This window comes from Balaenoptera physalus, assembly GCF_965194825.1.
Source record: "Balaenoptera physalus genome assembly, chromosome: 6".
Classification (NCBI taxonomy): Eukaryota; Metazoa; Chordata; class Mammalia; order Artiodactyla; family Balaenopteridae; genus Balaenoptera; species Balaenoptera physalus.
The window spans coordinates 134,203,673-134,218,385 of record NC_138885.1 but is presented as its reverse complement, the minus strand read 5'-3'; the positions used below and the strand labels follow the sequence as shown (position 1 = coordinate 134,218,385).

Genomic DNA, 14,713 nt, shown 5'->3' with positions numbered 1-14,713 from the left:
AATAACACCTTGACTGGAGGCCCAGGGCATTCCGTGTTAAAAGGTCATAGCGCCCCTGCAATTCAAAAGCAGGCTCTCCTTTTGGCATCATCCTTATGCTCTGGAGAATTTAAAGTTCTCTCTCTCTCTTCTTTTTTTTTTAGGCCAGTGCTTCTCCAACTTTTTTAAAAAATGTTTATTGGAGTCTAGTTGATTTAAAATGTCGTTAGTTTCTGCTGTACAGCAAAGTGAATCAGTTATCCATACACATATATCCACTCTTTTTTGATTCTTTTCCCATACAGGTCATTACAGAGTACTGAGTAGAGTTCCCTGTGCTATACAGTAGGTCCTTATTAGTTATCTATTTTATATATAGTAGTGTGTATATGTCAATCTCAATCTCCCATTTCATCCCTCCTCCCTTACCCCCCTGATAACCATAGTTTGTTTTCTACATCTGTGACTCTATTTCTGTTTTGTAAATAAGCACATTCGTACCATTTTTTTTTGATTCCACATATAAGCAGTATAATACGATACTTCTTTCTCTGTCTTACTTATAAAGTTCTCTATTTTGCATAATTGGAGTTCTGGAAAAGGAAAGTGGGAGGTGGGAAGCTTTTTACTTGTTTACTTTTCTCCTCCCATAATTACTGTGATATATTAGGAATGAAGTAAAGACTCTTAGGAATACATATGAAAGTGTCATCTTAAATGGGGTTGATTCCGTGTGTGTGCATACATGATAAAGGTATTCCTGATTCTCTGTCCTCTACCCCCAACATTATGTACGGCTGTACGTTAGTTTATTACTAGTGAAAATCAGCATGCCACCTCCCTCTCTCACTGATGTCCAGCGATAGGGTTGGAAGTCCATAGTAGACCTGCCAATTTTTGATTCACAGAAGCTACTTACAAAATTTTAAAACCAGTGCACAAATGTGATCATTCACTGGACGTGAAACTCTCAATTTATTATGTCTGTTTTTACTTTATCAGAGAGAAGAACAGAATGCCATTAAAACACCTGAAATGAACATGGAATTCAACAGAACGGAAAAGCACCCAGAGAAAGTGATGGGGGGACACCATCCAAACACCTCCAAAGTTCTAAGAATTCTGTATCTCATGATTTAGCATCTTTGTAACTCAAAAGACAGAACGTTCTGTGCGATATATTTCATTCATTCAACAAATATTTTTTGAGCACCTACTGTGGGCCAGCCACTCTTCCAGATGTTTGGGATCCATCACTGAGAAAAACAGATAAAGGTTCCCGTCTGAGTGGCACTGACACAGTAGTGGGGCCACAACCCCGAGTTCATTACGAGGTGGTGAGAGCTGGAGAGGGAGGAGGAGGGCGCGAAGGGTGGACGCTGGGGAGGCGGCACCGTGGTGAGGGGGAGTTGCCATTTTAAATGACTGGGTGGGTCTCACCGAGAAGGTGACACGTGAGGCAATAGTTGAAGATGGTAAAGGCTTGAGAAGGTGAATGTGCACCTGGGGGACGAGGAAATTGCCCGAACCTGGCCCGAAGACCAGGTGTGCGCGCCTGGTGTGTTCCAGAAACAGAGCGGGGTGTGAGTGGCCGGGGCCAGTGAGGATGGGAGACTCACAGCAAATGGCACTGGAGAGAGGAAGGGGCTTGGCCACTGTCTAGAGCCCTGGCTTTTACTCTGGGGGAAATGGGGAGCCTGGCAGGATTTTGAACAGAAGGATGACATGATTTCAAATATAAAGATACTGGAAATCAAAATGAATTTAAAATCTTTTCATTTTCTGATGTTCTAGGACATTTTATCATGTACTGAGAACTGTCAAAGGACACAGTATCTTTTTAGCTACAAATATGGTTCCAGGAATGCCCTAGGATGCAACTTCCTGATGTCCTAAGACCAGCGATCCCTTGCCCATCTCTGCACGGTCGGAAGGGTCAACCTTCTTTCCATATCCCCATCACCTGTGGAGCAAAGACCTCTGGGAGCCTGTCCTGGGAGGGGTGTGAAGAGTCAACCCACGGCTCCTGCAGGAGAACCTGTCTCAAGGAGTCTGGGGCTCCAGGTTGCATCTTTATCCATAAAGTGGCCGTTTCTTCTGCATTCTCTTTCCAACTTCCCGCCTGCTCTCCACCGAAGCCACACTCACCCTGGGTCCGATCCTTACTCCCCAGGCCTGGACGGTACAGCTAACTGCAGGAGGGCTCTCTCCTGCTGGCTTGCCACCTTTTAAGCTGTCCCAGTCTTCCGCAGTACGAATCTTCTAAAAGTGGCAATTCTTACATACTTTTCTTTTTTTTAAATACTAGATCCTACTGAATATCAGCTGAAAGCTGTAGGCATCCCAGAAAAAGAAAAAAAAAAGGGCTAGTCTAGTTAATACTTGTGCACAATTTCAGAGGGTTCAGAAGCTGCCTGATGTTGCTAAGGGGTCCAGGGACCCCAAGATCATTGGCTGATCCTAAAGCAACCCTTTCACATGTTAGTCAACGCTCAAACCTTACAATGAATATTTTTGTACATTTCAAGTATTTGCTGCCCAGGTTTCAAAAGTCTTCACCCTCTGACTGCATCGTCTCTGACTCTAAAGTGTTAAGAACCCATCCTGTGCCGGGCCTGGTGACAAGTCATGGGGAAACCATGGTCCCAATGACCCTCCAATCACGGAGGCAGATGAGGGGTGCAGGCAGAGACAGCTGCCCTCTGCTGCAGCAGGGCTGGCGTTTCATTATCTTACTCTGTCCCTCAGGTGTCCCCTCAATTCAATGCACAATGTTCATTCCCAACTATGCCTCTTAATCCTTGCGTCACATTCTCTCCCAAACTAACATTTCTCATCTCTGAACCCTTACAGATCCTAAAGGTGGCGCTTCCTGCCCTTGGCTGTCTGTCCGGTATCTGGATGCAACTGGCATGGTTGTTTCCCAGGGCAGCTAAAGGTGCTCACCCCCATACTGAGCCGTCCGATGCTGGGCACGCGGTGGACGCAGCATTATAATAGGGACACCTGGGTCCCTTCCATTATCCAGCAGTTCTTTAAGGTGGGTACCAATATCTCTTCTTAAGATGCTCAGAATATATACATAAGCTATACGGTCATATAACAGGCTTCCATATATGTGAGGTGGCTCTATTTCCGGGTTCTCTACTCTTCTCCAATAATCTTTTCATCTATCTGTGTTCTACAGCACATGGTCCTGAACGCTATGGCACTTTAGTCACCTTGGTACCTCATAAGGTAGGGCAAGTTCCCACACTTTGTTATTCTTCACAATTGTCTTAGCTCTTGTTGGCTGTTCTGAGCACACAACTTTGTGTGTTCATCCAAATCAGTGGAAAAGATATTCAACAAGGTGAGGTCAAGATAGAGCCTTGAATCTTCACTCACCAATCCACAACCAGAAGCTTTGTTGAGTGATCACTGAGTAAGACCTGGAGACATCATACTGTCTGTGCATCCAGCTCAGACACCTTTGAATTTGCCTATAAAGAAACTATGGAACAGCCTTGTGAAACACTTTGTTGAAAGCTAGATGGGTACCCAACTTACAGATATGTCTGACAATTTAAAAACAAGAAAGGGAAATCCATTTAATACTTCTTCTCCTTAATGAACTATCTCTGTTCAATTAAATCACTGTTTCCTTTTCTATACGCACACAAAGCACAGAAGTATTACCAATCTAATTCAGAATCCTACCTGGGCTGGATTTTAAACTCACTGGTTTAGGGCTCAGAATTCAGCATTTTGGAAACCAAAATGACAGGCGCCTGTTTCTAGGCATTTCCTCCCACCTCTTCCACCTGCAGGAAACTTTCCGCAAAGTAACTGACAGCGACACGACAATCTCATTTCCAAGGTTTCTGAGTATCTTAGAATACGTGTAATTGAGGGGGAGATTCCTGACTCGCTTGAAGAAAGTAGCTAAGTGCCAATCTCGAGAAGGAACTACTTGCAAGTGGTGACACCCACCTTCCCCTAAGGGACGATCAGAGCCAAGCTCGTCAGCATCCGTTACAGCCTTCCTTTCTGGGAGGCCATCCTCAACACCAGTGGGTCTATCCCCACGTGGCTCCATGTTTCCAGTAACCCGCTGGCTCACCACTGGGAACCCTCACCCAGTGACATCTGGCAACGTCTGGAGACAGTCTCGGTTATCAGACCGAGCAGGGTGCGGGTACCATAGGCATCGAGTGGGCAGAAGCCTGAGATGCTGAAAAACACCCTACAACACATAGGACAGCCCTGCCGCAGAAAACGGTCCTGCCCGAAACGTCAGTAGTGCGGAACCTGTGGACTCGGAAGGGCTCTTCTATTCTTCTTCAACCTCTCAGACTCCTCCGCTAGAATCCTGTTCTGTGAGGGCTGGGGGCAAAGTCCCTCACACCAGCGACCCTCCCCGAAGGCTCCCTTTCCCTGGAGCTACCCTGGCTCTGCCCCGGGGACACATCTCCTCCTGCACCGCAAAGCACGCAGGTGGGCGGGGCGTCCTCCCAGCCCCGCGCTGCTGCCTGCAGACCACTCTTCCTCCCCCCAAGTCCTGGCCCCTCTGGAGCCTGTGCCCTGGGATCCCGCTCGCTCCCCAAGACCCCAGGCCCCACCCCTTCACTGACCGGTTCAGGAGCAGCCCACCCACCCTGACCTGTGATCACGTCCCGCGCCTCCTGGGCACTCCCTCCAGCATCCTGGCCTCTGGGCCCCTCCCAGGCGACCTCGTGAAGCTCTTTCCTCCCCTCTGCCGCCGCACCCGCGGCTCTCCTGGTCCGGACCCAGGCCCGCCTGCTGCAGGAACCGGCCCCTCTGGGTTCTATGCCCCCCCGCCCCCCATGCCCAGTCTGCCCAGCTCACTTACACCGGGGCCTCAGGTCCCATCTACCAGCCCCATCGCTCTTCACAGACTAACATCTGCCTCACGTTTCCTTTCTCTCCCTACCCCGCGGGACGACGTCACAGGCACTGCTCCTGCAGAGGGCAGGCTCGACGCCCCCTGCCTCCACCTCCCCTGACCGGAGCCCCCAGCATGATTGATGATTTCCACCCCTACCTGTGCCGCGCCAGGACTCGGGCCCGGGATGGAAGAGAACAGCACCCTGCCAACGGCTTCCTCTACGTGTGGCCCCTTTACGGTGGTGGGGTGGGACAGGGGCCCAACCTCCGGCCTGTGCTTCAATCCACTGCATTCTGGGAGTAAATCCATCCCTCCCCCTCCAAGAGGCTCTATCACCCCTTCTCCACTCCCCTCAGACACCCTGCCCTCCATCCCACACCCCTCGAGGACCCCCATTTTCATTTCACTGCAGACAAAAAAACGAAACGATAAAAGCAGCAACCAGAAGAGGGCACCCCCCTTCCTGTCCCCGGTCCCCATGGACTCTGGGGCCTCCCTCACCCCGCCCTGCTGCCGAGGCCGCCCCTCCCCCATGAACTGGCTTCCGCCCGGCAATTTGCACCCTCTCCTGCCTGCATTAAACGTGCTGCGTCGCTGTATCATCTCCGTTCCTAACGAAACCCTCCCTTGACTCCAGGCCCTCCCCCAGCCACCATCTGGTTTCTGCTCCTCCTTAAAGCAAAGCCCCCCAGAGCTGTCCTCCTCCTGGCTGCCCGCGTCTGACCCGCCAGCCCCCGACACGCCCCTGCTGAGGCCCGGGTTATCCCCACAGCCTCGTCGGTGGGCAGGTCCCAGTGGGATGGCGCCCGTCTCAGCAGCGCCCCACGTGGTTCCCGGCTCCCTCCCTGGCTGGGAAGCGGCAGCGAGGCCTCACGCTAGTTGGGTGGGAGGGAAACTAGGAAGCTGTGGGTCCTGGGATCCAAAGGAGGATGGCCGGGAGAGGCCCCCATTCTGGCCATCGCTCTCGGCCGCCTCCTTGGTGAGGTGGCCCTCACCACACGGTACACCCCGTCACCCGCGTCTTTGTCTCTTCGTTAACTGGACACCTTCTGAAGGCAGGAACGTCCTTCAACCTCTTCACCAAGACAGAGCCTGAAACGCCCTGGGGATGAACGGCGGGGGTTCCAGGCATGTCTGTGGAACTGAGTTTTATAAAGCGTTGATTCTCTCTTGCAGAGGCTTTAACACAGGTGGATGGCACTGCTTTGGGTGTGTAACGGAGAATCACCTTTGCAACTTAGTTTTAAAAGTAACCACAAGCATGCTTCTGTGTCAAACCGCAGTCAGTCGGGTAAGTTTCCAGCAGTCTGGGACCTATTTTTAGGTGAGCAACTAAGATGGTGAACAAAGTCTATTTACGCTGCCTAAGTATCTCCTTTAATAGAGACCCTCCATTGACCACGCCCACCTCGTGGGCCCTCTGTGCTCTGGGGGCCAGCTCTGCCTAGGCACCTGGGTCACGTCAGAGACTAGAGGGTGAAAATCCCTGTCCCCGAGTTGATTCCAATGACTGAGAGGATGCCTATCTGATCAGAGGATGAAAAGGGGGAATCAGATCTACGGCAAGCACACCAACTGCATGGATTTAAACGTATGTAAACAGAAGTGCCACCTACACGCAGAGAGAAGTAAGGTGAGGAACCATCCTCATGTCCCCTGTCACCAAGGTGAGCACAGGCAAGCCGGCCCCACGGCCTCCCTTGAGAAATAGGACTATGACTCTGGGACCGCTGCTCGGGCCACTAGGACCCAGAGCGAGAGTGACAGAGAGCCAAGGTCAGGGGAAGGCCCAGGAGCGGGGTGGGGGGAGGAGGAGAACAGAAGGACATGAGTCCTGCCCTGGCCCCTGGAGGAAGGGAGGGAGGAGGGAGGAGGGAGGAGGGAGGTGAGCTTTCAGGATGACACGGGTTGCCATCTAGTAATAAGAGCAATAATGATAACGATGAAACCAGAAAGCAGGACCAGCATTGGTTAAGCCCCACAAATTCTTTCGCAGACAAGGAGGAGTGTGAATAAAGTAAGGGATATGCACCAGTCCCTTGGAGACCAAGAAGCGCTTCCCGTCCATGGCCTGGTTTGCTGCTCACAGGGTCAAGGTACCGCCAAGAAAACCACCACTGCCCCAATTTAGAGACTTTCCAGGTCCTCCTGCAGGTGAGGCTGGAGCCCTGAGCTCCTCCGGTGCCTTCTCCCCGCCTGTGTCTGTGCTCCACCACCGTGGTCCAGGCCCTGGACACGTGCTCCTAGCGTTTTCGCTGGAGGAGGGAAAGCAGCCACTGTGAGGTCAGGCGTCCAGGCGGCTGGGCTAAGGGGGTGGGCGCAGAAGTCCCTGGAAAAACCAGATGCTCTGGGGTGGGGTCAGTGGGAGCAGGCACAGTTCAGGGCTGGACAGCTGGGCGAGGAAAGGCAGCTGCCCAAGAACCAGGAGCGCCCACTATGCGAGGGGACCTGCACCATGGCCCAGAGGAGGGGGCGGGGTGGTGAGTCATGACCGAGGCCAAGGAGGGGCAGGGCCACGCGTGGTCAGGGAGGCCTGGAGGAGAGAGGGCCCCTGGCAGCCCTGACCGTTCTCGAGGGTGGGGGTCACGTCGAGGAAGCTCTGGTTTCTAGCTAACTGGGTCCCGAGTCCCGGTGCCGGTATATGAATGCCCGGCTTCTAGATTTGGAGAACTCCCTTCCAAGAGGAGTCATTTAAAATTCTCCTGGTTTAAAATATGAGCAATCAAAACGCACTAGGCGTCTAGGCTGTGCTTTTCCATTTCCGAGAGACTCCTCTTGCCTGACAAGGTATCCTTCAAACTGAAGAGGCCCCGAAAGCCCAGCCCCAGACACTGAAAATGAGCCCACAGAACGCAGTACAAATAACGCATCTTATTCTGTATCAATTACCGGGCATCGGGACAGACAGTACCGTCGACAGCCTTAAATACGGGAGGGCGCATGCAGAGAGCAGAGGAGGGGGGACGCGGAAAGAAGAAAGCCATGCCAAATTAAAAAAGGCAAGCGCCTCATGACGCCACCTCTAAACCGGCTTCGATGGAGGGACCGGAGCCCCCGAGACGAGGCGCCGAGCCGGGAGGGGCCGGTCCACCGCCATCCCGAGCGCTCAATGCCGGCCATTAGTTCTTCCCAATCGGGCATCAATGTTCAACACACACCCCAAAAAATATATAATACAAGCAATAATGATAACAATCTGCAGTCTCTCCGAGCTTCAGTACGTGAAGTATGAGTCAAAGAAGCAGTTTCACTTTTCACTCGGAGAGCTGACAAGCATGACTAGAGGGGGAATAAAATAACATTCCGTTCGCATAAATATCAAGCAGCCTGCTTGAGACTGATGGGCCAGGCAGGCATTCTTAGCCATCATTCCGGCAGACAGGCCCAAGGACACTCATAACTTATTTTACAATCATTTAGTTTCAGCTCAAGTGGAAAACGTGACAACTTATCTCTGCTGACAAGATGCCATATCAAACCTTACAATTAACTCTCGTCTGATTATCTGCCCAGCCGATCATTAGCTGGGCCAGTTTTGATGAACTGTTGCAGGGAGCGTGCCTCGGTGATGGCCGTCAGTGCCAGGTGTGTGGATAGGTTTTCTGCTATCCCGACTGATATTCAAATAGACCCGGCTCCATGGCTGTGATACCCATGGCCCTGCTTCTCCCAAGGGTCTCCAAATGTGTATGCCGGGGGAGGTGTCCTTCTGCACCTCGCTGGGAAGGAGCGGGGCATCCCTGCGACTGTTAGGACCGCAACAACTACTGGCGTTACTACTGCCACTGCACGTCCAATGCACTTCCCCGATCCCCACTCTGGAGTTCATTTCAGGGAGCTGTGGACCCTCTGGAGGGATGTCTCCCTCCACTCGTCCGTACTGGGCTTGATTTGGAGAGTGGACACCAAGAATTTGCTGCAGGGAGCCCGCCACGCTATCTGGAGGAGCTGCCAAGGGTTCTGAGGGCAGGCTGACTGTTATTTCCTATGTGTTGATGAAAGATAGGAATTGCTTTAAAATGCATGTTCACAAGAAGCCTGAATCTCTATTAAAAAAAAAAAAAAAGGAAAAAAGGAAAAGGACCGACCGTGAATGCACATTAGCTTTCCTCTCTCTCACTTTCACATAGTCCCTAACTTACTCATCTGGCAGGATCAGGAACAATATATTACTAAAAATCTTTGTTTTTTGGTATTACAAGAATTCAAAATGATCAAAGACAGGGCTATTTGTCGGTGCCGGGTCGGGGTGGAGGGGATCAGTTGAGGGTTAAAACCTTCCAAAAACTCAAGATGAAGTCACTGTAGGAGCTAGTTAATTAAAACCTATTCCCTTCAAGACAAAGCCGACAATATAAAGCTAATTTGGATCTTCACTAAGGGCTCTGTTCTTTCTGAAGCTCAGAGAGATGTGCGGGCTGGTAAATAGAGAACAGGCCACCTCTGCCATCCAAGGAAATCACAACATCCCGGCCGCTGTTAAAAGGTGAGTGTGAAGTGAAGTTCAAAACCTCACCCCTTCTCACAGTCCTTTTGACGGGAGCTTTCAACAGGACGAGGTTTACTTGAATCCCAATCTCTGAAGATGTTTCAGAGCCCGGCATATTGTCCGGTTCCCTTTGCAGCTAGCGGCGCTCACACAGAGGTACACGGTGTCAGAAGAAGGGGCAGCGGGGACACTGCGGGGGGCCCAGGAAGATGACAGGTGTTGGGGAAAAGGGAGAGACAACACAGTGTTAGACTGAGTTACAAAAGTGGGAGGAAAGGAATACAATAGGAGGGGCTAGAATGGAGAGAAAACATAGGGAGAAGTATTTCCTACCCGGGCTGTGTTCAGTTACACCCAGAGGTCTCTGTAAACGAAGCTGAATACGTTGGAATTGGTCATCATTTACATGAAGCCCTTACTTACTGAAACATGTTTCTATGACAGTCTTTAAAAAAAAAAAAAAAACCCACAAATTCTGATCGCTAATTAGGGTACGTGGTTTCATTTTGAGGCAATGAAAAATGTTCTATGATTGACTGTGGCGATGGCTGCACGTTTCTGTGAATATACTAAAAGTACTGAATTGTAGACGTTAAATGGGTGAAGTTTATGTGCTGTGAGTTTTAGCTCAGTAAAGCTGTTTTAAAACAAAAGAAAAGGGCGGGGGTCCATTGTGTTAAATGCTACAACGCAACCAAATAGGGAAGACAAAAGAAGGTAACGGGACAGACAAGCAAGATGCAGGTTCGGGGTCAGAGAAGGGGGTCCGAGGGGGCCTGAGGACACTCAGAAACTTAAGCTAAGGCCGTTCACAAGACTCAGGTCACAAAGTTGAGTGTGGGGACTGGATGTGGCTGCCTGGGCCTCCAGACAGCCAGCAGGACCTGGTTCCAGGTCTCAGATAAAAGGTGGACCCTGGGATGTTCTGTCCTTCTCTGAGGGAGCCGTCCCGGCCTCCCCCTTGTCCTGTGCAGCGAGCACATGCCCAAGGGCAGAACAGCCTCACTCCTCTCAAGTTTCCTCACATCCTCCCCCTCCCTGAGCTACATCCGCCTCCCCTCTGGCCTCCTGGTGCATGCCGTTTCCTGGCATCCAGAATCACCTTGTCACCTGTCCCTTCCTGCCCACTACGGCAGGCTCCGCAAGCGTACCCTCGAGTCGCCCACTACGGCGGGCTCCGCAAGCGTACCCTCGAGTCGCCCACTACGGCGGGCTCCGCAAGCGTACCCTCGAGTCGCCCACTACGGCGGGCTCCGCAAGCGTACCCTCGAGTCGCCCACTACGGCGGGCTCCGCAAGCGTACCCTCGAGTCGCCCACTACGGCGGGCTCCGCAAGCGTACCCTCGAGTCGCCCACTACGCGGGCTCCGCAAGCGTACCCTCGAGTCGCCCACTACGGCGGGCTCCGCAAGCGTACCCTCGAGTCGCCCACTACGGCGGGCTCCGCAAGCGTACCCTCGAGTCGCCCACTACGGCGGGCTCCGCAAGCGTACCCTCGAGTCGCCCACTACGGCGGGCTCCGCAAGCGTACCCTCGAGTCGCCCACTACGGCGGGCTCCGCAAGCGTACCCTCGAGTCGCCCACTACGGCGGGCTCCGCAAGCGTATCCTCGAGTCGCCCACTACGGTGGGCTCTGCAAGCGTATCCTCGAGTCCCTTTAGTTTTGCCTCATGCTGGATGGTCAGCCTGTACTCATACCATCACCCGATCTGGGGAAGGCAAGTCAGGATTTTACATTTCAGGGTCAAAAATTAAATTGTTCTCTAGTTGATTTTTGGCTGAATCAAGCACACAAAGTTTAAATTAATCCAGTGTACTCCGAAAAAATGTAAAGGCACCCTGAGCAGTACCGTTCGGTGGAAATGAGATCGTTTTAAGAGATTCCTGCATCTCTTTTTACATAATCAGCCATGACCATTTCTCAAGTTGGGCGCTTACGGCTGCTAAATGACAAAGAGATTCTCTTTCACGTGGGAGATTCCACTGGCTGAACAGGCCGGGGAGCGGCTGAGACGTCTACAAGAAAACTCAATTAGATAGAGAAGTTAATTAAATGCACGATCCCTCTTTGATAACGTAAATTTCCCATCTTTAGAAACTTAGCTGTTTCTATTAAAAGTCACTTGGGGGCTTCCCTGGTGGCGCAGTGGTTGAGACTCTGCCTGCCAATGCAGGGGACACGGGTTCGAGCCCTGGTCTGGGAAGATCCCACATGCCGCGGAGCAACTAGGCCCGTGAGCCACAATTACTGAGCCTGCGCGTCTGGAGCCTATGCTCCGCAACAAGAGAGGCCGCGATAGTGAGAGGCCCGTGCACCGCAATGAAGAGTGGCCCCCACTTGCCACAACTAGAGAAAGTCCTCGCACAGAAACGAAGACCCAACACAGCCATAAATAAATAAATATAATAAAATTAAACTTAAAAAAAAGAAAAAGTCAGTTGGAATCAAATTCCCAACTCCTGCACACGAAATGGTCCTGTCTGAGGCAGGGAAGGCCAGCTTCAGTTGCGCAAGTCCCCAGCGGGCTCTGTCCAGGGTCCTGAATATGTTCACTTGGTCCCTTCTGCTCAAGGTACAGAAATACATCAAAACAAGGCTGTTTCTTCACGACCCATCCCTGCTCTTAATCTACTGATATCACGTGGTTTGAAAAAGGAGAGCGATGGTGTCCCCAGCTTTAAGAAAACCTGATATACAGAAGCCCAGCCTAAAACAGGAGGTAATTTGGTTGTGATGTACCATCCCATTGCTCCAGGGTCAAATGTCAAAAAGGTAAATAATCTAAAGAGTAGAGTGTGCTTGAGTGTGCTTAACTATTTCCTTAATGCTTAGACGGACTGAAAAATTTTGACCATAAATCAGTACTTTTCATATATTTTCCGTATTCGGAATTATTGCATTAGGGCAGTTTTCAAGGGATGGGCCCGAGAAAATGAGTATTTGTGGGGCTCTGGATACCTGATGCTAAACTGCTCCGAGAAGCTCTGTGCTCCCCCCACGGCAGTGTGCGAAGGATCCAAACCATCGAGTCCCTGAAGCCCAGGAGCTGATTCGCATTTCAGCTCCTACCCTGACCACTTCCTGATGAAGAAGTCCAGGGTCCTCAAGATGGCCAACATCAAGTGGCCCAAAGGGATGCAGATGGGGCGGCAGGAAGAGAACCACAGGATGACTTCCATAAGAAGGAACTAGAACAGCTGTGGAATCAGAAAAGCAGTTCAAAATCCCACCTGGCTATGTGACTGGGTAGTTCATCTCTTTTGGCCTCAATACCTCCACACGTGAAATGGGCAAAACAGCACTCCTGAACACCTGCCCTTGGCCTGCCACACCCCGACCTGCTCCTTCTCCATCTTGGCCAAGACCAACTCCACCCTCCAGGTGTGCAGGCCAACAGCCCCGGCCCATCCTGACTCCTCTTTTCCTCTCACGTCCCACACCAGTCCAAGAGGACACACCACCACACAGGGCTTGGACCCTGTGCTCAGTGCGGTACTGACCAACTGCCAGACAAATGGATGGACAGACAGACCCACTCACCCTGTCAGGCTCTCTTCTAGAGCTGTAACAACGGAAGTAAATAAAACAAAGCTCCTGTCCTAGAGAGCTGATGTCCTAGTGAGGGGATATTATCAATAAACACACACTAGACACAGACTCACAAAGACTCACACATTAGAGGGATGCTGGTAGATGCTGAGTGAACGGGTAACCTAGGTGGGCGTGTAGGGTCACTGACATGCTCTCAGCCTCCTTTAATCCTGAAAACCATGTAAACATGGCCACAAAGGGCAATCAAGTTTTTTAAAACAATAATCATCCACAAATAACAACTGTTGGCGAGGACGTGGAGAAAAGGGAACCCTTCTACACTGTTGGTGGGAATGTAAATTGGTGCAGCCGCTATGGAGGACAGTATGGAGGCTTCTCAAAAAACTAAAAATAGAACTACCATAGGAGCCAGCAATTCTAATCCTGGGTAGAATTTATTTTAAAAAATAAACAAACAAAAAACACTAATTCAAAAAGATACATGCATCCCAATGTTTACAGCAGCATTATTTACAATTGCCAAGATACGGAAGCAACCTAAGTGTCCATCAACAGATGAATGGATAAAGAAGGTGTGAGATATCTATCTACCTCTCTCTATCTATACATCTATATACACACACAATGGAATACTACGCAGCCATAAAAAAGAATGAAAATTTGCCATCTGCAACAACATGGATGGACTTGGAGGATATTAGTGAAATAAGTCAGACAGAGAAAAACAAATACTGGTATCACTTATATGTGGAGTCTAAAAAAACTAACTAGTGAAGATAGTAAAAAAGAAACAGATTCACAGATATAGAGAACAAACTAGTGGTTACCAGTGGGTAGAGGCAAGGGTGAAGGGCAAGACAGGGGTAGGGGATTAAGAGGTACAAACTACTATGTATAAAATAAACTACAAGGGTATATTGTACAGCACAGGGAACACTGCCAATAGTTTGTAATAATTATAAATGAAATATAACTGTTAAAAATTGTGAATCACTATGTTGTGTACCTGAATCTTACCTAATATTGGACATCAACTATGCCTCAGTTAAAAAAGAAAGAAAAAATAATAATCATCCAATAAGTTGAAACTAAGGAATCTGAACACAGAACTGCAACACAAAAAACATACATTACTGATACCAAAAGAAGATTATAAATTTAGGGAGAAAAGTTCCGATAACTGTTAGAGAGGATCTGGGACGCTCACTCTTAGACATGCCGAGATTAAAGCTGGATGAAGTACAGTGCCGACAGCAGACGGCTCACGGCTTCCTGCAGGGGTGGGAGCCCAGGGCCAGACGACCCTCATCGTGACGTCCTCCTGGCCCCTCTTCCCAGCTCCCACAGAACACTGCACCCCTTTCACTGCCTTCTGAGTGCTGTGATTGGTTCTGGGGGATGCTTCCCTTATTGGGTGGTGTCCCTCTGAGTTTTAACTTCTTTCTGTATGCTTAGCAGCCAGTAGGCACCAAACACCAAAAATGGATGCTCAGTAAAAAGTCTTTCAAAAAAAAAGAATTGCCAAAACACAAACTGCAGCGAACACACACACACAAACAAAAAAACAAAAAAATCCACAACAAACAAACAAACAAAAAACCCATACATTTAAGGAAAGTCTTTGAATGCTGGAAGAAACAAAAATCCGTATATCTATCATTGTATATCTATGACCTAGAAGTTTTAGATATTATTTAAATGCCAGCTGAAAAATCTGCATTAAATATCCTCACAGTTTTGAGCCCTTGGTAAAATAAATGATTACCCTATGAAGATGATAAATTGTATCTTCTTTTTAAAAAGAT

The 14,713-nt window shown here is 49.9% G+C and overlaps 1 protein-coding gene across 14 annotated transcripts in view; it reads right to left on the bottom strand.

Moving 5' to 3' along the window:
* Positions 1–14,713, bottom strand: part of AGAP1 (ArfGAP with GTPase domain, ankyrin repeat and PH domain 1) — a 550,747-nt gene that overhangs the window by 131,599 nt on the left and 404,435 nt on the right. The gene's annotated exons all lie outside the window — the stretch shown is intronic.